This window comes from Mustela nivalis (assembly GCF_964662115.1).
Source record: "Mustela nivalis genome assembly, chromosome: 9".
NCBI classification, from domain to species: Eukaryota; Metazoa; Chordata; class Mammalia; order Carnivora; family Mustelidae; genus Mustela; species Mustela nivalis.
Genome location: NC_139028.1, coordinates 33,810,595 through 33,837,958, shown reverse-complemented (window position 1 = coordinate 33,837,958; position 27,364 = coordinate 33,810,595). Strand labels below are relative to the sequence as shown.

At 44.8% G+C, this 27,364-nt stretch overlaps 1 protein-coding gene and 1 long non-coding RNA gene across 14 annotated transcripts in view; one reads left to right on the top strand and one right to left on the bottom strand.

The window, feature by feature from the left end:
- The window catches only part of NTM (neurotrimin), a 943,341-nt gene that overhangs the window by 741,901 nt on the left and 174,076 nt on the right, over window positions 1-27,364 (bottom strand). The window lies entirely within an intron of this gene.
- The window catches only part of LOC309840593, a 46,391-nt gene continuing 22,797 nt past the window's right edge, over window positions 3,771-27,364 (top strand). For 5 of the 9 annotated variants that reach the window (XR_014298681.1, XR_014298682.1, XR_014298683.1 and 2 more), the window contains exons 1-6: window positions 3,771-3,872; window positions 4,380-4,448; window positions 11,461-11,506; window positions 13,508-13,631; window positions 21,492-21,732; window positions 24,520-24,661. This is a non-coding gene — a long non-coding RNA (uncharacterized lncRNA). Of the gene's footprint in view, window positions 3,873-4,081; window positions 4,449-4,536; window positions 4,676-11,460; window positions 11,507-13,507; window positions 13,632-21,491; window positions 21,733-24,519; window positions 24,662-27,364 lie in introns of those variants that run through there. The other 4 variants (XR_014298686.1, XR_014298679.1, XR_014298680.1 and 1 more) reach the window with 4 other exon arrangements.

The following is a 27,364-nucleotide window of genomic DNA, read 5'->3' as shown; positions in this document are numbered from 1 at the left end:
TTGAGAGAGAGAGAGACGGAGTGCACACAGAGGCAGAGGAAGAAGTAGGCTCGCAGCTGAGCAGGGAGCCTGATGCAGGACTTGATCCTAGGACCCTGGGATCATGACCCGAAGCAAAGGCAGATGCTTAATCAACTGAACCACTGGGGTGCCTGTTTTTGTTTTGTTTTGAAAGTTATTTATTTATTTATTTATTTTTGAGTGAGGGAGGGCACACAAGTCGGGGGAGGAGCAGAAGGAGAGGGACAGGCAGAATCCTTTGATGAGCATTGAGCCCACTGCAGGACCAGATCTCATGACCCCAAGATCCTGACCTGAGCTGAAATCAAGAGTACGATGCTAAACCGACTTAGCCACCCAACAGCCCCTCATTGAACTTCTATTTTTTTTTTTTTTAAGATTTTATTTATTTATTTATTTCAGCGAGAGAGAATGAATGGTGAGGAGGGGCAGTGGGAAGGGGAGGAGCAGACTTCCCATGGAGCAGGGCTGGAGCCCAGGACCCTGAGATCATAACCTTCACTGAAAGCAGACCCTCAACCCACTGAGCCACTCAGGTGCCTCCTCACTGACCTTTTAGACAGCAGTTACTGTCTAGGCTCTGTGCTCAGTAGTTTATAAACTATTAGTTACCAAAGAGAACTTCGAGGATACAAGCCTTGAGCTAGGTCCTGGTAATCAGTTAAGAATTTGTCAGGCCATGGAGAAGAAAGGAAGATAGTAAAAACAACACAAAACCAACAAATGAATCTGGCCTGCAGCCTGGATAGAGAAAAGGAGAGAAAATAAGGAGAATGAATTGAAACAGAGAAGCAAAAGATAGGACTGGCCATAAACTACAGTCATTTTGGAGGAGCAGGGTTTTTATACTTCTTATATCTTGGCATTTTGATGACATGCCTTAGTTGGAGATGGAAGAAGGGAGTGTGGACTACATGGCCTTTTAAGATGGACTTGGACTTCGACCATCAGGGATTCTACACCAATGGTCGCACTGATGACAGTGGTATATGTTCCCCACCAGTCACTGTGTGGTTCCTGTGGAGAAGGACCAAGATGGCGGTGGTGGCCTGGCACCCTGCGTGGGCAGAGAGTGGTTCAGGCCTGTGTGGAGCTCCCCTCTACCCTCCTTCTTCCCTCCAGGCACTAAAGCCCAAACAAGGGCCTGGGAGTGTCTTCCAAACTTCCTCCCCCAAAGCCTGGGAGAACTTGTCAGTCGCAATCAGCCACCAGCGTGGGTTCCCCCAGCCAGGCCAGCTGGCAGGAAGGCTGCCAAGACAGCAGATCTGACGAAAGAATTCTCAATCACATTTACATGTGCATGGTGCAAAAAGGGAAAGGAAGGGGGGGAAACCTCTCCGGAATCCAAAAAGAAAGTCACTAACTAATCCACCAAAAAAAAAAAAAAAAGAAAAAAAAAAGAAAAAAAAAAAAAAAGAAAAGAAAAAAAAGGAAAAAGAAAGAAAAGAAAAAAAAAGAACCACAGATTTGTCTCAGATGTTCTCAAATTGCTGTCCTTAAAAGCTCTGCTTCCCCATCTTCCTCCTCCTCCCATCCGTCCAATTGCCCAAAGAAAGTCTCTAATTTTGCCTTAATTTGTGCCTTGGTTGCAAGAACAAAACAGAACGTCACTGCAGCTTTCCCCCGGCCCCTCCCCTTGGCCCCTCAACAGCTGTGCTTCCTCAATGGCCTGATAGAGCCCTTTCTCCGCCATCATTCCCTATTCTTTACCAAGCCGGTCCTCCAGGCGCTGGGCCCAGTGGCTTACTGGAGGGGGGGAGTACCGAGATGGCAGCCTTCTGCACAGTACTGCTGTACATCAAAGGGTCATATTCACACGGGCGTTCCCCTTGACCTCTCTGGGAGCCGGGGGCAGTGGGCTTTGGGGCAGGGATGAGCAAAATGTGAAATGGCCCAGGAAGGGGTGACACAAAATGCAATTTTGCAAAATTACAGATATCTGAGGCATTCTGCCAGGACCCTGGGGATAGTAACAAATTTGGGTATTTACATCATTTTTGAAATAAAAAATAAACACACACGGCCTCCTTACTTCCTCCTAATTGAATCCTTTCCAAATATCAGATGGCACATTGTTTCTCCATTGCCTACTAATGGGGACATGGGGTTTTATTCTCAGATACAGCCCGGGCTTGAACCAGACAAGCTCTTCCTTAGAATCCTCACTCCCCACTCTCTCGGGAGGCTAATTTAAGTCCCCTCTCAGGGCTTCCACCCCTGCCTCCAACAAGGATGAGAGTTCTAAGGAGCTTCTAATTAATCTTTGTAAATTGCTCTGCGATCCTGGGATATAAAGGCAAAGTATTATTAGAAAATGCTGGCTGGGTTAGTAGCCGGCCATAAAAGTCGGAAGCTGATCAGCTCACTTTTCATGCTGCAATTATTGGAAATGGTTGCAAGTGGTTTTATGCGATGGGCACATCATAAGTCCTTAAGAAAAGCACGGAGCAGGGACCTAGGGATGTACACTTGTGACTCAGGGCGGGTGTCAGGAAAGAGAGTTTGCAGCCAGTTAATCTCTGAGCTCTTGCCTGCACAAGTCAGAGTGCAGCAGAATCCAGCAAGATGTCATGGACCTCTGTATTTTGTGTTCTGCTAGACCTCCTCCTCCTACTTTTTTGAGCATTTAGGAAAAAAAAAATCCCTTGTGACTGAAACGGGCCCTCAAAAGCAAGCAGTCCCCATCTCATTAGTGGGAGGAGAGCCTCCTTATGAAATCTCTAGCCAGGCTCTCTCTGCACAAGTGAATATCTGATTTAAGGGGGGAAATGAAATCATTTCTCAGGGGCTCATCTATGAGGTTCATGCAAATCAAAGAATAGAAGAGATGCCTGAGAAATTTAGGATCAAGAACCCTTGATTTCTTAGCCTCACTTGTGACTTATTTCTGCCCATTCACGAAGCTTTAGCTAAAATTTTCTGCCTCAGAATTGTTGCGTGATGAGAGAGGGAGGACTCTCCTTGCTCTCTCTTTGCATCTATATCTGCATTAATCAGATATTAATCCACCCCTCCTAGGATATTTGGTGGAGTAACTAATTAATGTTTAAAGAATGCTCTTTGAACACAGAAAAGCACAGTGTCTGAGTGTAAGGTGCGATCATTCTTCTGAATTGCACATTTGCAAGGGTGATTTTTGTGGGAGCATATGACCTTCAGAAGAAAAATGTCCAATTACAGCAGTTTGTTTATTATTTCACGTTAAAACATTGTTAACACAGACATTTTCCCTTAATATTTTATGAAGAAGATCTCGAAGACAGATTTAATATTTTAATATCTATTTGCCATGAGGGCTAAAGAATTAGATCAGGAGAAGTATGTATTGTGTGTGTGGTGGAGGGGAAGGTTGGGTGGGAGGGGTACCATCATGAGGCTTCAAATTTCTCTGAAATGAGTTAAATTAATTCAAAGTGCGGAGAGACTGTCTTCTCTACTCTCCAGGGCCAACGGGATGGTATTCAGCTTAGGGGTCTGAATCCAGTTGGAAAACCGCAGAACGTAATCCGTTCTTTTGGAACTGAGAAGTCTGAGAGCAGCTTTGCTCACAGCTTCCCAAGCACTATGGAAATAGGCTAGTCATGCCTTCGGGGTACTCAAAGGGAGCAGGAGAGATGGGTGCCCCCCCCTGTGACAACAGAACTTCCTCTGGAGCCACTGTCCGAAAGGAAGTCCCTCCCACCAGAATCCCTCAGAACCGGTTAGCAGGAAGCACGGGCCTTGATTGACAGAGCAAAGGATTAGCAGGCAGGAACTGGAGACAGTAAAGCTCACGGGTGCTCAGGCCTGAGGCGGCGGTGTCACCAGAAAGCTCAGGAAGTCTGAGAAGGGACAGCTTTTTGATTTTTGAGGTATTTGCGCAACAGAAAAGTGGGGGCTGGTGGGGGGAACATGACATTGATTACCATGAATATTATCAATATGTAAATTATTAACTCTGTACCAAGAACTGTCCCAAGTGCTTTGAAGGCATTATTTGATCGTTCCTCCCACCACCTCTGAGGGAAACATGACGCTCTTTTTCAGATGATAAAATGAAGGCCTGTCCAGAGTAAAAACAAAGCAAAACAAGTCAGTGGGGGGAGCTCAGATTTAAAATGCAGGCAGCCTAACTGCAAAGCATGGCTTAACTGCTAAGTTAACTTTAGCAGTATCTTCCGTAAATATAGAAGTGCAGCTACTGCTAGGGTTCTAAAAAAAGCCCAGGGGATTCATTTACATACAGTTAGTGCTCATGGCTGACGGGCGGAGGAGCTGGACTCTTTCTCCACGTTTCTCATAAGCTGGCTAGTGCCAGTTGGTAGAGATTCAGTCCATATTTCCTCCTCAAGGCTATTCTTGATGTTCATTTAAAACAGATTTCGCCAACCTAGGAAACCCTCTCAAAGGTAGAACTTTCCGGCAGCAGCACTTTCTGCGTTTTAGGGGTGAGTAAGACTGGCTCTTTTGGAGGGGATATGGAGGGTGGGAGTGGGAGGTGTGGGAAATGCTTTAATCGGCTTTTTGATTTTTCAGTTAAGAATTGGAACCCTTCCCCCTCCCAAGAAAAGAACAGGAGCCCAGTCTAGAACGGGATTTTGAGAGCATCAGGATGGAAAGGCTCTACACAATAATGTCAAAGCCTGTGTTCTTTATGGGCAGAGCAACATCTCTGGTGAGTTAAGATGGCTTAAGGCAGCTAATTTGTCTCCCTGGAGAAGAGGAAGGCCACCAGGAGAGCGAGGGCCCAGGGAGAGCCTGTAAGTGATGGTTTTAGAAGTGTGATGTCGGATGTCTCTGAAATAAGTCTCCTCTCCTACCACCATGTGACCAGCCTCTTTGGGGGACAAGGGAAAGAACAGTATTGGCATTTGGGGAATGACACAGTGAAGAGGTGCCAGAGGGGATGGAAGCCTGAGCAGACAGCTAGGGCAGACCTCTGGAGGTCTGTGGAGAGTTTCAGAAACACCAGAAAAATGAGCAGGCTCCACCCACCAAAGGAAAGAGAGCCCCTTGGAGGGGTCTGTGAATAGGAAGAGGAAAGCATGGTCCAAAGACTGAAAATTGGAATTTTTCCAGAAGGAAAAAGCATTTTCTTTGAAAACACATGTGGCATTCCCAATATCATACACTCTTCTAGCAATAACCCTACTATTCTCTAAAATTTTATTGCCTCCCTGGATTTTCTGTTTCTCTCCTGACCAAGTACAACTCTATTACTATCCTCTTAATGGCTGCCATGACTTACAAAAGAGGGAATTTTTGCTGCTTCCCTTATGACAGCGGTTTCAAGGGTCTATTCACACGACCCACAAGGGACCAAATGCAATAAAACAAACAAATATATTCTTTAATTCCTATAAGAAAGATAATATGATGAATGTGGCTAGCAGGATGCAGAGAGTAAGAAGAAATGCTAACTTACTTTACTGAATGCAGATATAAGATGAGGAAAATCTATGGCCCCATTGTCAGCTCTGAGATCCAGGGGCTCTGGAGAAAGATCAGTTCAGTTACAGACTTCTCCTTCTCCCCTCTCTTTTCCTTCCATTAACTTTTTCCATCTGTCAGGTCACTCTGCCAAAAGGCCACAGTCCTATGAGCTCTCAGTCTTATGGAAGACCCTAGGCTACCCCAAATCCTGGTGGAAGTGTGCCTGGCCCTTTGTTCTTTTTCTCTCTGGCTCATAGATCCCGATTTTCCTGTGCCTATAGCGTGATCTACAGCCGCCCGCAGAGGGTAGGGGTGGCAGGTGGGTGGGTGAGGGCCAAGTCACTGTCTGTGGCCTTACAGTGCTGATGTGTAATCACAACTCAGCCATATACCGTAATGTGGCCATAAAGACCTCAGAACCACAGTATATGAGAGTTATGCCTGAAATGAAGTCCAATCTGTGATAAAGCAGCCAGCATTAATGCCACAAATATGTGACAGCGGGCAGAGAAATGACTGATTGGGGATGTTTATAAATATAGGAAGTGAGCTGTTTGTGGCATCCAATAGAGGGGGTTAGCAAAATGAAGACAGATGGCGGCCGATTAGCTCTTACATTCCTTTATGGCTGCCAACCCACACAGAGAGCTCCAGGGCTCAACTTCATGGCACCCCCTCCCAGTGGGGCCCTCCAGGTATGTTAGAGACCGGCTCCACCTCCTGGCTCGGTGTAGAACTACAGCTCGCTTCATAGCGGCTGCTTCTGCAAATGACAGCAGGCCAAGATGTGGTCCAGCACAGCCATTCCAAAGATTGCACTGACGCGCGGGAACTTCAGCCAAAACCCTAGGATTTACTCAACTGACTCATAGTATTTTTCATAAAAACATTGAACACTATGTTGGGGAAAAGATTGTGAAGACCGCATCTAGTCCAACTCTCCAAGCGGTGCAGACATGCCCTCTCTGTCTTTGCCCAGCCTGAGGAAGTATGCTTTTCCAAGGTGAAGGTTTCCCTTTTGTCATTTTATTGACTCTAGATTCAAGCGTTAAAGGTCTTACCCTAGAGCTCCCGTCCTCTGGTCCTTAGTAACATATTGAGCCAGGAGTAGCCAAGACAGCCCTTCACAAGACAACCTTGCAAATGTTTGAAGAGGTCTTATGCCTGTGTATGGACATGGCTTTGGTTCCCTCAAAGGACCACTGCAGGATCTAACGTCCTTTGTTCATGCAACGCACACACAGGCTGTTCGACCATCCTGGCCACTTCAGACCTCTGAATGTGGTGCAGTTATTAGCATGGTACTCCGAATATGTCTGGTTGACTCATAGTAACGCATCACTTCTAAATGTTTTTCTTCTATGTCATATGAAAGGGGGAAGGAATCTCACTCTTGTAACTTGCTAAGAAACTGACAATTAGTAAAACCAGTACATGGTTTTCCTCTTCGTTTTTCACTCTACTAAAATGAAATTCTTCTTCAATCCATTAACCTCTTCCTAATTCCCAGCCTCCATGTTTTTCATTGTTCCTCAGAGCAGGATTCAGACCAGAAACTGTCAGCAAAACTTTCCACCCTCCTCTGTCTCTATAATCAATCCTGATCTCAAGCAGAGGAGATTTAAAGTACATTAGCCCAATACCTGGTCCTCTCCACCAAATATTACCTTGATTTGGACTTTGCATTTCTTTTGATTGCTTAAACTCCATTTTAGTCCCCAAACCCAGTGTGCTCCTTGTTATGCAGATGTGGTTACTGGCAGCCTGTCTTTCTTCCTGTGACTGTGCTGCTAAGCTTCCAGGCCTTGAGATCTCCAGCCCAGGGTGTTCTGCCTAATGCTACCAAACTTCCCTCCAAAGACATCATGTCCCTAATCCCTCCTCCCTCCATCAAGCTGTGCACCTAGCAAAGGACAGTCAAAACATAAATACTCCATGTGCATTATCAGACTGCATCCGCACCAGAACCCTAGGAGGTAGGGAGCTAGCAATATGCCTCCACTTAATAGATGCAGGAATTGGGACACAGGGAAGTTAAGAAGCCTGTGGCACACAAGTGGCAAATAGCAGGAACAGTATTAAGCCCATCTAGTCGGAGTCGAGAACTTGGTCCCTTAAAGACCATACCCTGAGGCCAAATGATGAGTACTTTCAGAGAGTGAAAGTTACTTCATGTACCTGATTCTCTGCCACTGTCTCAGTCTGGAATTGTTGCCAGTTCTCACCCACCACCCTTTCCTATAGACATACTCTGTGGAGCATGAAAATAAGTTGTCCTGATGTATTGGCCTTTCCCCTAATCCCATTTTCCATTACTCAGATCTACCCAAAGGACCCTCTTAAAGATCCCCTACCTCCTGCAGTTAGCTAGGGCATGCCTAAATCTAACATGAGATATGACATAAACCTATATTTGAATAATTTGCTTTTTGAACCTAATTATATGATATTGCATTTTCCCCGTTAAATTCCATCATCTTAGATTTGTGCCATTCCTGCAGCCCGACAAGATCTTTCTGGATCCGATCACCTGATAAATTTGCTTTTCCTCCCAATCATGTCATCTGCAAATTTGATAAGTGTCATCTTTATGTCTCCATCCAAGTTGCTGATGGAAACGTTTAATGATAGAGGACAGAGCCAATGTCCCGTGTATCCTGGCAGCCCACTGCCTGACATTGATCAATTAGTTGTTCAGCACCTGTTGGCTATAGTGTTCATCCACTTACTAATATACCTAATTTTGCTAATATCCAGCATAAATTTCTTCATCATTCCAACAAAGCTATTCCAAAAGGCCTGTAAAATATATTCCTGAAATACCAATTCACTCTGTCTACTACATTTCCCTGGAAGAGACTGTCAGAGTAGGAAATGAGGTTTGTTTGACATGCCCTAATATTAATAAATCTAAGACTGTAGGAAATCACTATTAATCCACACTGTGCATTATAGGAGTCTAAAGAACACCCCATACCTTCAGGGCATTGGTTTCTAAGCTGTCTTTTGCAGAGTCCTAGATTTTCTTCAAGGTGCTCCAGAAGCTGCTGCAGAGGCTGAAGGAGAAAGGGAGCAGGCACCAGCCCCTTCCTTCAAAGCAGCTCCACCATTTTGTGTATATTATAACAGCATTCTATTTTAGATCCTTCTTGAAAAAGTGAGATGCAAACTACAATTGGAAAACTATTGCTTGGAAGGAGGAAAGCAATCTGTCTGTCTAGAGTTGAACTTGATTATGCTACATTGACTGGTGCTTAGGACACTCGCCTTGCTAATAAAATCAGGACCCCATTATCCACATTCGCTCTGTGCCTCGCAGAAGTGCTATCAGAGTTGATAGATAGCCTTAGGACAGAGCAACTAAGCAAGTCCATTATTGAAATGTACACATCTAAATGCCCAAAAGAACCCTTGTCATTTTTTCCCGAGCGATCTGCTCAGCGGATGTTTCTCCCATCCCCAAACATTTATTGAATGCCTCCTAGCTACAAGGTGTTTTCGAACACATAAATTTCTTCAGCCTTTACAACAATCCTAATGAGAGAGATGCACTTTTTTCTGTTTATCGATGAGGAAGCTGATGCTAACTAAAAAGAAGTTAAGTGAGTTGCTTACAATCACCCAGCCAGTGATCAAAAGAACCAAGATTCAAATTCAGGTTCCAGTGATCCAAAAGTCCTCAAAATTTGCCTTTAGGTCTCATGAGGTATTATTATCTGTGCACTGAGATCTAATTTTTTGAGCGTTGACAATGAGCTAGCCACTGGGCTGAGCGTTTACGAAGATTATCTCTTTTAATCTCACATTGGCTGTACTGTTGGTGATATTATTATGCCCAATTTTGCAGACGAAGATGAAGAACTTCCCCAGGGTGGCACAGAAAGAAATTGGCAGAGCTAAGATTCAAATCCACGTAACCCAGCTCTGGAGACTCTGCTGTGAAAAAGCACGATATTATTTATATCAGGGCTCATCTTGTTATCAATCCTGACACAAGCAGGTGCCCATTGGCCATTCTTTGAGGGGTCTTGGAAGCTGTGGCTGTTCCCCTGAGCTCTCCTATGTGAATACACTGTTAGAGATGATCTTTTTTTCTTCTGAGTGAGGCATTGTCTTACATTTAAATAGAAGCCGTCTTTGTCAGTCAGTACAGATTTTCTGTGAAGTAGAGCCTCTCCAAAGTGTCTAGTTGAGAGGAGAACATCGAAAGATCGGGGCAGAAAGACAGGTAGGCTTTGATAATCTTAGGGGTGAAGGATAGGGCAAAAGCTCAGACGATGGGTGGAGGCAGGTCTGGGCCACAGCCCCAAGAACTATGGAATGGGGCACTGTAATAGGAGGGGAGAAGGTACTAAGCAGGCTTTACCGTCAGCATGTCTAGTTACAGACTAATTCTGGTTCTTTTGAAAAATGACCCCTTAAATATCCACATCCTGCTGTTTTCTCTCGTCTTTTTCCAACTGTGCTGGAGAATAGTTGAAAGGAATGCAAGCCTGTAGAATATGTAGCCAATGTGAACAGAACCATGCTCTGAAGCAGGGGGATTTCAGTGGTACAGCTGTTATTTATGGTCCACGGGCTGGTTCCCCCCCTCCTCTAATTGGCAGGAACAGAGAGGAGGGAAGGGAGCACAAATCTCAATGGCTCCCCCGCTTCCAGCCCATCTTCTTGATATCATGTCGAAGGCTGGCTTTCTGTGGACGTGTCTATTTCTATTGTCTATTGAACACAAGGCAAGATAACGGTCCTGAATAGCATCAGACAAGGAATGAAATGAAATTTTAACCCTGGTAATGTAAGATGCATTACACTTCTCCTCCTTTTAGAGTACATTTGCCACTTAAGATAATTTGGTTGGAATCCACAGAGTACCCAGTGAACCAGGAGACAGCAAGAATGTAAAGGTACTGGAGAAAGGAAGTGAGTTATTAACAGAGAGATGTGATCTAAGGGATGGTCTAACCCTAATTTCCTGTACTTTGGACTCTTTCAGAACAGGGAAAAGTTAAGCCATCATCATCATCATGATCATTATATCATCATCATCACCATCATTATTATTGATATTATATAATTCATTATTATAATGAATTAGGGAAATAAGGTGAGGGTAGGAGGAACAGGCTGGGAGTTACAGAAAAGTAGGTCCTGATTCAATTGTTGGAACTCCAAAAGTTATAGTGATTTTTTTAATGAAACAAGGTTATTTCATTAAATATGTTACCAAGTTAGAATGTACTACTTTATTTTATTCCAATTTTTTATGCATCTGGTTGAAAAGAGCAGTACTAAGCATCTTTGTATGTTGTGTACTATGATATAAATAATACCATATATTGTTCTCAAGTTCCAGAAACATCTCAACTGGAAAAGAAAACATGTCCATATACCCAAAGATATATACCTTAAGAACACTCTAGGGGAAAAAAAAAAAAAAAAAGTTTTTAATGTAATAGTGGGATTCCATTTCCTGAAGTTGTTTAAACCATGTCTGTATAAAAGCCCGGTAGTCTTGCCCTAATTTAACAATGTTTTCCTTGCTACAGTCTTTCTCGAGCCTTTGTAGGCAAAGTTCATTGTGAATCTAGCAGAGGAATGTAGGTTTCATAACCTAGTGAAGTGTAGAGCTCTCTTCCCCCCTTTTATTTAAAGGGCCATCTCAAGGAACTGGTGGTCTGGGAAACCATTCTGGGAAACCCTGCTGAAGAGCATGTTCTTGCACCAAGAACAGATTGGTTGGTATTGATGCTGCCTGAGTTCTCTTCTGAGTCTGAGAGAACGGAGGCCACTGGGCAAGCAGGGATCTCTTTGGGGAGGGGTTGGTGACTGGTACGGGTTGCTGCTATTCAAATAGCCCAAAGGCCCTAGGTAGTGGAGAGAGACTTGCCTTCTTCCCTTCTTCTCTGCTGTGAGACCATTGCTGGGTGACCAGGAAGCTACTCTTAATGCAAATTAAGGAGAGGAAGTCTAGTCCTCTCCCTTCTACCCTGATGTTCTCCTTCTGCCTTCTTATTCTCTCTCATTCAGGACATTATCTGTCACGGGAAGGGATCCTAGCAGTTGGTACGTGAATGTAAGTATGCACGTGTGTGCACACATACACCTACTCTCTATCTCTGTCTCTGTCTCTGTCTCTCTCTCTCTCACACACACACATACACACACACACACACACGCAGTTGCATTGCTTGGATCTATCCATGTGGTCCAAGGGGTATACATAGACATGGATTTTGAAGTTCCCTCACTCACATTGTATAACCTTGAACAAAACATATCACCAACTACTCAGGCCTCAGTTTATGCAACATGGGGAGACTATGAATGATCGTCTGTCCCATGGATGTTAAAAGAAGGCAGTAGTGGACACGAGGAGGCTTTAAAAAATACAGTGTGTAGACACTTGGGGACTGTTTTCACTCGTGTTTCATGAAACAGACAATGCAGTGAAGACCCCACCACAGTGGCACACCTATAAACTAGCCAGAATAAAGTCGGCATTTCACCATCACTTGGTTTTCAAGAGGCAGAACGAGACCTGTCTCCCCAAGCACTTTATACAACATTTGCCTAACCCAGGTACTTCTACCTAGCTGCCCATACCCCCAAATCTGAATTCGGCCCTAACACTCATGTGCTAGAGCCGTGAGGGGTAAGACACAAAATTTCATTAAAAAAGAAGGGGGAAGAGAACCCACAAACCTTTGTCACGAAGCTGGTATGAATCTGCTGTGATTTCCTATGACCCTACCATGTCTGGTGGCTTAAAGAAGACACCTCTGGGGATTTGAATGTTCCCACACAGAAAATACTCTGACACTTTAGAAAAAGTCTAGAGGAAGGGGTAAGCTCATTCTTACCACCAATATCCCAGAGATGATTAAGTAGCCTGTCTTTAGATTCTGATTCTTTAAGAAAAATATCCCCAGTATTTTCTTTTAAAAAAAAAAAATGCTCTTGGGTATTACTGTAGTCAGGAGAGATTTAGGGACAGGATAATGCTGATGAGACAGAGGATACTTCCGTTGGCTAAAATAGTCTCTATTTTCCTTCTGGCTTCTGCCTGGCAATCTTAGAAGAGGGAGCGGATTTGAAAGAAGGGGGCCTGGGCCATCCTGGAAGAGTATTAATATACCAAGCAAGACTTTGAGAACAGCGGAAATTCTGTTTCAAACCAAAAGATTGGAGGAAACTGAAGTGACTACTTTCTCAATTGAATTGAGCCCTAACCTGCTGGCTGGGAGTCCCTGCCTTCGTTTTCTTACCGTCTGAAAACACCACAAAAGCTAATTTCTATTGGCTTTCCAGCGTGAGGCACTTTGTGTAAAACATTTCGTCTGTTCCTTTCCACAGTCTTGAAAGGCAGGAATTTTGCAAATGAGCACGTTGGAGCTCAGGGATGCAATGAGAAATTAGCAGAGACAGGATTGAAACCCTGGCTTTCCTGCTTCCAAGGTGACACTCCCGGGTCCAATTTTATTTCTAGTAATGCTAAGAAAGCATCTGGGCGCTAGCCAGAAGGTTGGGATTTACCAGCGGTGCTGAAGTCCTTTTCCAGCAAATCACCAAGCCGGTTGTTGCTCCCTGTTCTTTTTAGGGTCCCCGAGAGCTCTGGGAGTAAGAGGCTGCAAAGGTGGGGTGGCGTTCCCCTGACCAGCTCTAACTGAGATCTTTAGCAGGACCTGGGTTTCCTCTGCACCCCTCATGCTGGTTCTGGAGTCTGTGGGGGCATGGCAAGTGGGCAGACAGGAGGTGGCTGCCTGGGCTGCCCGGGACCCTGAGCTCTCAGCCAGGTTGCTGACTGGGTGCCAGGAGTCTGTTTCTCATTCCGTGTGCATCCGGGCATGTTCTCCTTCATCAGCAGAAGAGAGTTGGATATCTTGAGACACTGAAGTTTTCATCTTCTCTTGATTGGGCTCTACAGCAGTTTAAAAAGCCTTTGGCTGAAAGGGAGAATCATGTCACACCTTAATAGCCTCATTTCTGGGACGACGGGGGCTTTTTAAACTCCCTGAGCCTCGGTGAGGATGTCTGAGCTGCTCGCTTTGTTTGTCTCCCGTGTATTTCTATTCAGGGAGCCGTCTCCGAGAAGTCTTTCATTGAGCACACAGTCCTCCAAAGGGAAAGAGAAACATGCTGTACATGAACATTAGTGGCAGCAGAAATTTGTCACACCGAAGATCAAAAAGCACAGCCAGGTAAAGGAAGACAAAGGGACGGAAGCAGGGATGGGGGAAAGGGGAACGCCCAGACTTGAAGGATGGGTTGGAAGGGGAGTGGACGCAGTTCGGTTCTGGTATTTATCCCTCTGGAGAAGAACAATGGGTGAGAGCTTTCTTTTGGGGCAAACCTGTCCTATTGCTCTGGGGGTCGTGGGGATCATTTGTTCTGGTCCGTACCTACTGTGAGCCCGGGAGCAGCCTGTCGCATATGTTAGGGCACCTCTGATCGGGTCTGGCTGGCCTCCCTAAGAGGGAGGCTGCTCTTCATATGGCCTTGGGCTGTCTGCATGTCAGTGGACACACATTCACACACTCGCCTGCAAGCCGGGCCGTGAGTATGGCTCTTTGTGTTGGTCTGTGTGCATTCTGATGTATGTATTGTCTTTCTACCTTGCATTTTTTTAACCAAGAACATAAACCAAACAGAATTGGCCCCAGGACACAGCATGGTTTCTCCTGTCCAGCCTTCTCCTCTGACCATGGTACGAAGAGACATGGTGTGGGAGGGCACTGTTATGTCAAATATCTTGGTTCTTCTCAGAAACCAATTATGGACCTTCCCTCCCACAATTGCTTCTTTGCCGAAGTAAATGCTAAGAATGTGTCTGGCTTTGTGTGGGATTTGGTTCCGTTTCAGGCTGGATGACCTTGGGCAAGATGCTCAAACTTCCTGAGAAGTGTCAGTTTTTTCCTGGGTAGATTGCAACAGGCAAAATCCCTACTCTGCAGGACTTTTCTGGATTCATATTAATATATGTAAATCATCAGGTACAGTGCTTGGAGGGACTGCAATGTCATTTCATCAGGAGGCTCTCCGAAACCAGGGAAGGACTCTCGTTACACCTCGATTCCCAACACTTGTCAAAATTATGGCTAATTGCTGCCCCCGTAGTTAATACTTACTGAGTGCCTAATGTGTGCGGGGTATCACTGGAGACGCTTCTTACAGCAGCCTGATGAGGCACTACTGATACCTCTATTTCAAACATCAATAATTGGGGGCACAGAGCATCTTGGTCACTTGCAGGACCAGGAATTCCTGCCCACCCCATGTCCTGCTATTATGGGGTCCTACTGACTTACTCAGGACCCATGTCCACTGTTGCCCTGTATGTTCTGGGGGGAGCAAGAACTGCATTGCTCCTGTTTGTTTCTGGGTCCGCTGTGCTCGGCACATTATAAGCAACCCCACATATTGACTGAGCGGTTACCATTTTTAAATAATTATTTTAGCCAGAATTTATCCTGGGGGCCAAAGGCACCACAAATTCATGACCTACCAAGGCATTCCTTTAAATGTGTTTTAAATGTATTTCTTTCAAGATTTATGTAGAGCATCTTGTTTTTTTCCAGAATTTCAAGAAGTCCAGTTCACGCTTCTCTTCAGGCATTATCGGCCTTAGTCATCTGCCCACCCGCACACACTTTTTACACCCAAGGGTCTGAATACATTTGAGTCGGCACCCGGGTCTGCTCAATCAATTGTTTCAGTTGCTTTTCCCTGGCCTGCTTCAGGCCAACATTGTTTTCACTGGGATGTGCTCATTCAAGGTCTGTGAGGCCGGGGGCTCAGTGGCATGGGAGAGAAGAATTCTACTGGGATCTAAGGCAAACAGACTCTTCTTCAAGCAAACCAGGGGCACCAGATCAGAAATGAGGTCAGATGGTTTAGGACCTTCCTGCCTGTGCCCCAGCACCCACAGGGTCCTTGACACCTCACTGTGGGCCTTGGCTTGCCTGCCCCTCTCACATAGATGCCTTCCTACAGGTCTTCACAGAACTTGGTCTTATCTCTTTCAGGCTCTGCCCCCACGTCATCTCTTCTGTTCTGCTCATGTGCAGGAGGAGGCTCGTCCCAGACCCTCTCCACTCTTTACCCTTCTTGGTTTTTTTTGTCTGTTGCACTTAACACTCGGAGGATATCTTACTTATTTCTGTTTGGGTATTTACTTATGTCTGTCCTGCTCATTGCTGTGGCCATCTGTGCTCAGAGTCACACAATATATGTCACACAATATAAAGATGCAGGAAATCAAGGCATAGCTAGTCACACACCTGGATCTATCAACAGGGTGAGCCCCTGGAGATCAGGGGCCACAGGTGGCTCATCTCTGTTGGCCTCATACCTCACATGTCTCAAGGACAAGAAAAACTTTGAGAGAGGAGTGAATGAATAACTGAAACTTGGAGGTTTGGACAGCAAAGGTGGAAGGGTAGGAAGTGTTGAGCTGGGTGGAAAATGAGCAGGCCTGTCCCTGCAAGCCTGTTGGTGACCAGGGATAGAGCCAAGGAACAAAGAGGGTTTCTGGAACTTAGGTAAGGTGTGGACGAGGAGAGAGTCAAAACATGCCACTCACTTCAAAATTTCCTAGAGCACTTGGGGAAAATGCTGATTCAGAAGAATAGAGCCTTAGAGGTTTAGATCCAAGAAGTTTCAGGAGATCCCTTGTATTTTGCAGTGAGAGGATCCCTGGGGGGGACTTGGGAGAAAAGATCAGAGAGAAAGGAAGGATGAGAAAGACCCAATGACTTCTGCAAAGAATACAAGAATTAATGAATGGAAAATCCCAAGCGGGAAGGTAAGCTCCAGGTTGTGGCTGTGCTGCCCAGGGACCACGAGCCCATGAGAAGCTTGGCTTATTCTCAAGAGAACAGCTCTGAGGCTGGCAGTGTGAACCCAGAGCCTGAGCCACAAAGGCCTGGCTTTCGTGGAGCTGGAAAAGTGAAAAAGAGAAAAACCTGATGCCTAGGTTCAAGTGAGAAGAAATTTCAGTAAATGACAGTAGGAAACCAGGGGACACCTGAGAAAGACGCATGACGCACTGACTCATGCTACAAAATGGACAAATCCTGAAAATGCGGTGCTAAGTTCAAGGAGCCAGACACAGAGGACCACATACTGCCTGATTCCACGAATATGAAATGTCTAGAATAGGCATTATTGTTGCCTATCAGTGCCTTCGTTCAATGGTAGTTACTGAGCACAGACCAAGTGCTATGGTAACAGCTCTGTCACTACACATATTTGTAAGAATTTGGATCCCTGGGACCTCGGTGATGTTCCATCTCTCCTCCGTGGTGTCAGCATTCTCATTTTGATGGATGAATGGGACGGATCCAGGAAGCATCTTTGCGAAGTCGTTTGGCAGCAGAAACACACATCCCTTCAGCATTCACCTAGTCAAGCTAATGTAGGACCACATTTGCTTTTAGAATTATCATCATTTGTAAAAACACGTAGGACTTTTTTTTTAAAAAAAAAGGTTAAGGTAAATTTTATTATTCATTAAATGAAAGGACTATAGGTCAGGTCTTATCAGCACTTCCAATGAGAGTTTCTTAAGGATTTTGGAGCCAGAATTCTTTGAAATGCCTGGGACCAGACTCCAGGTTTTTCCTAAGACCCCTACCCCTACCCCAACCCGTCCCTTTCCTGTCCCCACCCCAGACCACGTCTCTGGTAAGGAGGACACAGCCTGCTCCTTCCCGAGACAGACCAGAGCAGAGAATGACGCCTTTCTTTCAAACCTACTCCTCGCGCCAGCTTGGCCCTATCCTCCCCAAACCCCTGCCTTACCCTCCCCACTGTGAAGACAACTTCAGCTGAGCCATTTTTCCAAATCTAAAATGTGTAGCTTCTCTGAGGGACTGCTCTCACTTCTAAAGCCTCCTCCATTCAAGGTAGTACCTGGTAGGACTTCTAATCACAGGCAATTGATATTCTACTGAGCATCTTTGGAAAATAATCTGCAAACAAGAGGCTGCAGGCTATAAAAGTCTCTTTCTCGCTTCTTCTTCTCCCTCTCTCTTTTTTTTAAAAAACACAGCTTACAGCTTAATAAAAATACAACCTAGGCAAGAACAGGAAACCTTAGCACATTGCCCAACAATATTATCCTTTTAAGAGTTTTATTAATCGGTTTAAAGTTGTCCTGCATCTGGCTGAGAGGTGCAAGGTGCTGTCCCCCGCTGACAGGACTGTCCACACATCTCAGGAGTTGGCACGGTTGCCTCAATTAACAGAATGGCCAAGGCAAGAAGGTCAGCCTGGCAAAGCTCAAGACTCACACTGTGTGTGTGATGAGCTGAGCAGCAGTGTGGTTCTCCTGGCGCATCCCACTTGCATCCAAGACACACACATGCACACGCACACACTCACATGTGCACACTCACGTGTGCACGCGTGCACACACCGTGAGCAGGCACACCAAGACTGGCTCCTGGAGAAAGGAGCACAAAGGTAGAATAAAGCAGTTTCTGATTTGTTTTTATTTCCTTGCCGTTAAGGAATTTGTAATACATTCTGCAGGGAAGACTCGCTCACTTGCAGGAACAGACAAATGCATCTGTCAATTTAGCGGCATCGTTTGAGCTCAATCAGTGTGGCGCTGGAGGAGTCCCCTAAATGTTTAATTTCTTCCAGCACCACAAGTGCAGTGATAGGTCTTATCAGGATCGTATTGACTGCACAAAATGAGACGCGGTGTGGAGCGCTTCTCTTGAAGGGAGAAATGTTAGAAGCACACACCAGGAACCCATTTAACAGGTTGCTAATAATATCATCTTCTATCGACACTGCATTTTCATGCCTAACCACTTCAGTTTTGGTGTGTACACACAGCTTACTCAACCCCCTCTACAACACAGTGTTTTCTAGCTGGAGGCTGATAAGACTGAAGGTAGAAGAGAGGTAAGACTTCCTGAGTATGTAGATTTCTGGGCATAGGGACCAAGATTCTCCCTGGAGAATATCGACTGACAGAGCAGTCAGTAAAATGTGCTTATGGTTTTGCTGGAACAGAGTAACACCAGATGACTTCTGCAAGATGCATTAGATCACGTTTATCAGAAGTGATATGCAGAGTTCCCATGTGATTCAAGGCCCTATACAGATTTCTCAGATTTTTTTTTAGCACGTATGCAAAATAAATCAAATGTATGATTAATTTTTGTTCTAAAAAAATGTGGAACACAGAGGTACTTACTGGCTCACATGTTCATTCATTAAATATTTATGGACTACCAATTAAGGGCCAGGCATTGATCTCAATATACTTTTGGACTAGAAAGGGAAGGAGCCATGAAAACAAAACTTTTCCATACAGCATGGAGAATGCTAGCAATGACATCAATCCCAGAGCACTGTGGTGGCTCACCGGTGGAAGCAACGGGCTCCAGCCATCTGAGGAGTGGGAGGAGGGCATGGAGCAGACCCAGGAACGTCACTGAGGAGAAGCTTGACCTGGGCCAAGAATATGGGGTGACTTCTTCCAGACAGAAAATGGAGTTAATGCTGCTTCAGGCAGAAAGACAAGCATGAAGAAAGGCACAAAAGATGGAACATGATGCCGCTGGGAAACGAGTAGCGTTTCTTGAGGTTGGAGGTGGACTTTGATGAGAAAACCGCGGAGAGGTCATTCTGCTGGAAATCCTCACAACAACCTCGGTGCAGCAGTCAGAAGATTCCCAGTCACTCAGACTCATTGTCCTTCTCACCACACGTGTCCTGTCTGTGTCACTTGAGAGCACAGAAGCCTCAGAGTAGATATGTACATTCCAGAGCGTCACACGCTGCAAGTGTACAAGTTACAGGTGTTAACAGCCCAGCAAAGGTGAGGTTGCTGTGGCCTGGGTCGCGTATACAGCAGCTGTCCTGAAGAAAGTGAAAGATTTAGGTGACAGAAGGAGTGTGTGTGTGTGTGTGTGTGTGTGTGTGTGCATGCGCGCATGCATGCGCGTGCATGTGTGCTCGTGCATGTGATAAAAATATTCTTGAAAGAGGAATGTGGGAAGAAAGACTCAGAAAGGAAAATGAGTATAGAAGTTGGGAGTTGGCAGTGACATCCGGACTAGCTGCACAGAATGAAAGAAAGAAGAAGTGAAAAGCTATTTTTTTGTTAGTCAGTTTCCTCAGAAAAACAGAACGAACACCAACCTTCGAAATCCAAAAGCACGCGCAGACTCAAGGAGCAGAAAGTACCGAGGGAAAGCCTTGCACGAATGTCTGCTCGTGGCTCCGAAGCTAATATGCAATTACAGTGTCCCTAGAGGAAAGCAGACTAATGGGATTTTCCATGGAGCCTCAGGTTCTAGGGTCAGGGCAAAGCCGGGGGAGTAGGAACATGTCTGCCCCTCAGTAATGCAGCAACATAAGTATTGTAGGCTGTTTTGAGAGAAACAGCAAAGGAGAAATCCTGGGGGTTTCCTGGAGGAGCTGATGAGAACCGTAGCTGGGGGAGCCAGGCAGCGCATGAAGCCTCATGGACAGGAGAAAGAAGGTGGGGAGGGGAATGACCACCGACGCCTGCCGGACATGATTTTTATCCCTGTGGAACACACAGTCCATTGTCTTGAGGGAGGTGGTTCATCTGACACAGTAAATTCGTTTGATGCTTTTAATAGAGAGGGTGCCCAGTTATCTGAAATCAATTCAGGGATATTGAATGAAGTCTTGTTTCTTATAAATACTTGGCATTTGGTTTCTATGCTGAGCCAAAGAAAGTGTCCAGAGCTGGCAGGCTGGCTGCAGGAAAGGGCAGTCAGTGAAACCTAGTGCAGGGGCGAGGACCCCACGGCACAGGGAAACCAAAAGCACAATGGGCAGAGGTGTTGCCCCAGCCCGCCCAAACTAACGCTTTGACCCCGAGAGAGAGCACAAAGAACAGGGTCAGGAGATGGGGCAGGGGAGAGGAGAGGATGACCAGGAAAGATGGCAACATAGGAAGATTTTCTTGTAGTCTTCCATCTAGACAACACTGTCCTTGACAAACGGCCAATTTTTTACCCACTACCTGGTAAATGACTTGGAATTAAAATTAATATTTTTTTTTCCTTAGAAAAGAAATTATTAGCCTCCGCCACAAAATTGGAGTTAAGGCTCTAGTGATATAATAATAATAATTTGCACTCACACGGATTCTTTCAAGCAAAGGTCTCGGAAGCTTTGCCAAACATTAATTAATTAAGCCTTGCAGGATCCCCCCAGGAGGCTACCTGCTATTATCTCAGCTTTCCAGATGTGGAAACTGAGTCTCAGGGAGGTGAAAGTGATTTGCCCAAGGTCACTGTGGGAATGAAAAACGAGACAGAGATGAAAATTGCAAAGGCTGCCCGTGCCCAGAGTTGGGGAAGCTTTTGCCGCTTTTCCCTCTGGGGTGTTGGGGGCGTGTGTGCCTGGTCTATAGAGGTGGGAGCAGGGGAGCTGGCTGGCGCCTTAATGCATATGCAGGATAGAGAATTGCGGTCTACTAAGCACGTTTAAAGTGGCAGAGAAAGGCTTCCCAAACTATCAATTTTCATTTGCAAGACTCAGGCGGCTAGTGACTAGGTAGGGCTCTGCTAAAATTCGGAAAGGAACAGCGGGGAGAGGGTGGCTTGGGGAAAACATGACAACAAGGGAGAGTTCCATGGAACACTCGTCATGGGATTATTTATACCTGACCTCTAACTTTGGTCTCTGAAGAGCTGAAAAGTGAGACACACATCCGGAAAGAGGGTGGGGGTGAATTTGAGACGGGGGAGAGGCATTCAAGGGGTCTCCACAGTGCCTCCTGGATCTTCTGCACCCATCCACCATGAAGTGCCCCCGGATCTGCCTGATACCCTCCAGCACTGGGTAGGAAGACTGTTTGCAGGGGAGAGCGGTGGAACCCAGTGCCTCTCTGCCTCCACGCCTGGTTTAGCAGCTGACAAACACCATCCGTGAATTCCCCACCCTCTCCCCACCCTCCCATCCGGGGTGCTGCTGACATATTTTGATATTTCCTCGTGAGATTATACTTCACATAATGAATTTGATTCTTCAATTCTTTCTCTCTTCCCCTCAAAACTCTGCAGCTTCTGAGAGTTTATCTACTGCAAGATGAATCGCCCAGAGACCCCTGGTGCATCTTTCTTTACACTTCACCTCCCCCACTACGGATGAGAAATAGACTTTTCCCTCATCCATCATAAGTCAGCATGACAGGGCTGTCGTTCCCCAGGCCCGGCTCACTGTGTCATCCTTCCCTCTGTCCTGCTTCAGTGCGTGGCTGGCTTGCTTGGGAACAGCCGAGACCTTTACAAAAGACTTTGAATGGTAAATCCCAAGTAATAATAACAATAACAACAACAATAATAAACAGTAGCAATAAGAGGGAGAAATGAATTTAAAAAACAATATAAGAAAAAGTTATTTGCAAATTTCTTTTCTCTGTGGGCTCTTCTGTTTAAATAGGATATGGTGAAATTTTAATAAATCCAGTCTTTTTCCTGACATGTTATCAATCTTCAAACATCCCTAGAGGGTAAAGGGCAAATCCTGTTTGCCTGAGTTTGCAGGTTGGGGAGATGAGACAAAAGGAGGTGAAGAGGCAAGGTTAGAATGCAAGGCCAAAGGAATTCGGGGAGGGAGAAGCAACGCAGCCATGGTCCCTGTGTGATGGGAAGAATGAATATAAGTAGGGTACCGACAAATTGTTCCATCACTCCACCTCCTGCCTGTCTCCCAACGGAAACTGAAAGGAATAAAAATAGATTTAGATTTTAACAGAGGAAAAATCCATTTGTAATGCTGAAGCAAAAGGTCACTGGACTGGAAGCCAGGAGACCCAGGTTCCAGGCCAAGCTGGGATGAAAATGACTGAAATGAACATGCCTAGTCTTTAGCCTTTGGGTGGATAGTGGGCCTGGTGCTCAGGTTCTCATCCCTTAAATGAGGGGTTCCATCTGGAAAGCGTCAAAGTCCTTTCCAAATACTAAGATTCTCAGATTTGATTCGTAACAGGGTTCTAGACATTCGAATTTACCAAGTAGAGTTTAGGAAAGCTGTTATAGTGAAAGTTTGAAAAATCAAGAGACCTCCACTGGGGGCAGATTTTGACAAGGGCATCTCTGTAATCTAGGACAAGCCCCGAATGAGCCCAGCTGGTGGACCAGCAGGCGTCCCTATGACCCAGACAGTAGTGAGTCTTCTCTTAACCAGGACAGGGTCAGGAGGACAGCCTTCTAGAACTGTGTCAGCAAACCATCAGGCAGTTCAATCTGAGGTGGTCCGTCCTCCATTCTCATAGACACCCTGGAAATCAGCAAGAAGCCTACTGCCAACGACGAGGGGATGTTGCAGCCTGCTGCCATGCAAAGGGCTGGGTTCTGGAGAATTCTCTTGGGGCTGCAATTAAGTGAGTGGTCACAGCTTTTGTGCCTGCTTTGGTCTCCCACAGGGAGCTCCTGAAGATTTCTTCCACTACCCTATCACTCTCTTTGCTTCATGGATAACATGGGCAGGGTGAACCTTTGCTTCCAAATGTTATTGGAAGATTTAATTAAGCACCATTTGAAATTTTTGAATGGAAATTACCACATTAGTCATGATTATTATCCATTTTCTTTAAACATAGGGCCAACTGCTAAGCTGTTAGGCACAAGCATGGAAATTACAAAAATATTCAAATATCCATTATCTGAGACTCTGTTTGCCAAGCATCCTATCTAATCAGGGAAAGCCTGCTGGAACAGATGGGCCTTACACTGTGCCCTATAAGCCAGGAAACTTGGACATGTTAGAACCCAGTGAATCTAAGTGCCAAATGTTACCACTACTACAAAGAACTCATTTTCTCCTCCGTAAAAGACTGGTTGCCCTCATTCTTTTCAAAGAACACACGTTTTCCACCTTGCACCAAGTGCTCTGACTTCTCTGACACTGGACCAGGAAGGGAGCAGTTCCATTTCTGTGGGGCAGAGGCCTCAGGTCAGACTTCCTGCAGCTAGGATCTCCCCAGAACTATTTCCAGGTAATGGGAGCCCGTCAGCATCAAGGGGTACTGGGAAGACAGATCAGCCTTGCAGGAGAGGGTTGTGCAAAGCTGCTAATGCAGGTGCTTCAACAGAGAGAAAGTGCCTTCATTTCAACTTTATATTTATGAGTAGTTTACAGAAAGCTTTGCAGCCAAAGGAAACAAAATTGGTAAACACAGTAAGTAATAGATTCAACAAATACGGCTAAGGATAAAGAACTAATTTACATTTAATGAGACAGCGATTGTTTATTAAATAAGAAATGGTTGTGTTTCTGAAGATGGCCTTAAAGGTTTTTCAGAAGAATACATTAAACACTGAATATAGCTTTTCATATTCAAAAGATAAGACTTGAGGAAAGGGGGAGGGGCCGAGCCAGGGAAATGAACTAAGAATGTAGGGAGCTGATAACTCCTGGAATACAGGCCACATACCAGGCCAGAACTTAATGGAAAACAAATTGCACAGAAGATTCCCTTCCTCGACACTATATCACAGGCTGACTCTACGGCATTGATCTTTTTTTTTTTTTTCTTAATAATATATAATAACTGACGAATATATGACATGTTGGGACATATATTCTGGTTCTGACCCCATATAATGGAGTTGTGAAACAAAATCTCTGTAACTGTGTTTGCAACTATGGAGATAGATGTTAGTTACCACTATCTTTGTAATTTCTAAGTGAGGAAAAACTAGGTTTTTCCATGTAGAAAACTAGAAAACTCTCCAGCATCCTGTGCCAGATAAGACCAAGCACAGAATGTGACCAAATAGCAAAGTCATTTCTGTCTAGAATTTGCAATGACCAGCTGAATCACAGGATTTGCTGAGATTCTTACCTGCAGGATCTCTTACAAGAACGTGTAGTGCAACAATTTCGCTCGTTTATGTTAGAAGGCAAGTCATTTTTTAAACTTGCTGTTTCATGTCTTAAATGGCACTATACGAAGAGTCAGAACACCTGAATTTGAGTCCCAGGGACCAGAAGCTAGGGGTGGCAGAAAATTCTAGTTTTTACCCAGGCTGCTTCTTTTCCTGTTTTATTAGCCAGTCTGCATTTCCTACCCACTTGTGCATTTAGGTCTGCACCCGACATTGTTCTGACCAATGGGATGAGAGCAGAAGCAATGTATTCCACGTTATGGTCCTGTGTTTAGAAGAAATACACGAGTGATTCCCTTGTTCCCTTACTCCTTCTGGCTCTTTGGATTACAGATGTGATGGTAAGTGCTGAAGCAGCTACTTTGAAACCAGAGGTAAACCTGTGGCTGTCAGGATAACTCCTCCAGTCTGAGGCCATCTACCTTCTTGAAAGAGAAATACAGTTCCACTTGTATTAAGTCACTGTATTTGGAGTTGTCTTGTTAAAGCAATTTGGCCTATATCTTGCCTAATACAGAACTCAATTATAATGGACTTTGAAGCCAATATGCCATTATACACATTTTGCTTCTGTTTTTAAACACACACTTCTTAAGGGTCAGGACTGTGTGTAATAAACTCGACACTGCAAAGTGAACATAGCATACTCTTCTCAGGTATATTAGAGAGAAGGAGGAGAGAAAAGTATAGGAGAAACAAGCCAGGTCCTTAAGTATAAAACAAAAAGGCAGTTTATCATTTTACCAGAGAACTGTCAAGAAATACCAGATTGAAATACCAGGAGTAGTTGATAGGCCTTTTTGGTGTAATATGAAGAGTACTATTTGTTATAATCCCATGTTTCACTAAACAGAACAAATAGAAAAGTTTTCTATCAGGCTTTTGGGAATGTGGCTGAAAATGTACAAAAATGGAAGTTGGTCTGTCAAATCCTAGTCAGCCAGAAGAAATGCTGGCCATGTGACATAAACAAAGACAAACAACAGTCTTCATTCTTGCTCTGTTTCTTACATACTCTGATTTGCATTTCATAATTATCCCTTCAATTATCTCTTGAATGTATTTCTTATTAAGAAAATATTCAAACATTCACAGAAAAATGATAACATAAACTCCATACATTCACCATTCGGAATGAACAATTATCATGATTTTGACATATTGGCTCATCTGTCATTGGGCTCTCTTTCAGCAGGAGTCATATATAAGGTGAATGGTGCATCAGAGACCCCAATTCTCTTTCCTTCAGGCTTAAGTTCTGGTCAGCATTTGCATAGGCACTCCTGGAAATCCAGAAGTGGGGGGAACATCCGACCCTCACGTTGACCACTATCCTCTTAAAGACATGAAAATGTTGTCCAGTGGCCCCAGTGATACTTGGCTGACTTTCTAGTACCCTACACTTCAGACCAGGAAAGGAACAGCTTGGTTTATGAGGATACAGCCAACCTCATTAGCAACCAATATCCTCAAAATCTCAAGGGATCTTCTTGGAAGGATTTTAATAATAGGACGGGCATATACACTAAAAGGGAGAAATCTTGACAAGTTGAGAATAAAATAGACTTGTAGCTTTAGGCAAAAGAAAAGAGGCAGCTGAGGCTTTTGGAATAATAAAATCAGTAGCACTTTTATATAAAACTTTGAGGATTAGGGAACAGACCTCTCTGTCTTTTGATTCCCTGACAATAGGAATAATCACAGGTTATTGGACAGTTACGGGTATTTCCAGTCCCTGCATTTTAAGCCCAGCAGAATGGGTCTATCAAATCTGAAGGTGGCTATGTGGAATCAGGGTTTAACACCAGGGAGGGCCACTAGGGATTCCATGCTGCTCCCACATCAGCAGGTAGAGATATTCACTGAAAGACAGAGGAAACTATGGTTCCAGTCTAGTCCCAATCCTCTATATAAGTGGTCTCTCTCTCTCTCTCTCTTTTTTCCTTTTATTTTCAGTGGCCTTAAGGCAGAATCTTTAGGGAACATTAATGGTAGCAGCTCCAAAAGCTAAGCTGTATGCTGCAAAGTGAGTTATGTGTTGGACTCCAGGGCTGAGCCCTTTTGATATGCCAGTCTTAAGCTGACATTTAACATTTGCTCAAAGATACAGTCTTGATAGAGCACGACTTGCTGCCCCCATCCCCACCGCCCTGCCCTTCAGCCCATCTAGCCCCATCATCAAAATGCTCCAAGAAACATTTCAATGATGAGGCACAGGGACGCCTGGGTGGCTCAGTTGGCTGGGCATCCAACTTTTTTATTTCAGCTCAGATCGTGGTCTTGGGATTGTGAGATCGAGCCTGGCATTAGTCTCTGCACTCTCTGAGTAGTCTGCTTGAGATTCTTTCCCTCTCTCCCTTTGACCCTCCCCCAACTCATACACACACACTCTCTCTCTCTCTCTCTTCCTCAAAGAGAGATAAATAAATAAATTATCTGAGACAATTGCATTAGCAACAGAATCCCCTACATTTTGGAAGGTGGTAGCCCAAAGCAAAGACCCACACACTTCTATGTGCCACATAACAGAGCTGATAAAACATGATCAAAATAATTTAAAAGTGTGTCTTCCAGGTGGGAGGAAGATAAATCTATTATTGACTTTAAGTCAGGGAACCTAGGCTTCCTGATGGAAGGGTTTATGGTTTTATGGGCATCAGAAGTTTGGGCAATTTTGACACTATGATTTGGTCATGACAGAAGGAACAAAATCTTCACATTCTCAAAAAGGGACTCTTTCCTTTATGCTACTTTCAAAGGAGAAGCTTGAAGCTCGGAAAGGTGAAGTGGATTTCATAGGGTCAGGAGTCAATGGGAAAACGTAGGTCATGAATTGGGCTTCCCTTTTCATTCTTCTGAGCCAAATTACTCAATTCATGGAATGACTCACTGGTAGCAGAGCTGCCTCAGCCACAAAGACATGCGACGGAGCAGTCATTCCACCTTGACCATGGCTTCTTTCTCCCAAAGACAAGTGACTCAGACCGAGAGATAAGATTCATCTCAATATTTGCTTCAGGAGCAGTGGTCACAGTGGCAACACT